The sequence below is a fragment of the Acanthaster planci genome, linkage group LG12 (assembly GCF_054643075.1).
Source record: "Acanthaster planci isolate LZ-2023a linkage group LG12, COTS_SCS, whole genome shotgun sequence".
Taxonomy (NCBI): domain Eukaryota; kingdom Metazoa; phylum Echinodermata; class Asteroidea; order Valvatida; family Acanthasteridae; genus Acanthaster; species Acanthaster planci.
The window spans coordinates 13413737-13414021 of record NC_141788.1 but is presented as its reverse complement, the minus strand read 5'-3'; positions in this window follow the sequence as shown (position 1 = coordinate 13414021).

Below are 285 nucleotides of genomic sequence, written 5' to 3'. Positions count from 1 at the left end.
CCTTATTTCCTGGATACATTTTGTTCATCTTTTTGACCACAATATACCAACACTATCTTCAGTCACTCACCTGATAAAGAGAAGCTTTAACGTATAGAGTATCGAGGAAATTCTCACTCTGCGACACGCTGGCCATATGTTTTTTTCACAGAGCATACTTCAGGAGTCGTCTACAGCTTCACAGTCATGTGAATTAGCGCCATCATCGACCGAAATAGAAATGGGCGATTCACAATTATACCTTTTTACTTATAAATTCACAAATAAATTCATTCGTTTTGGCTA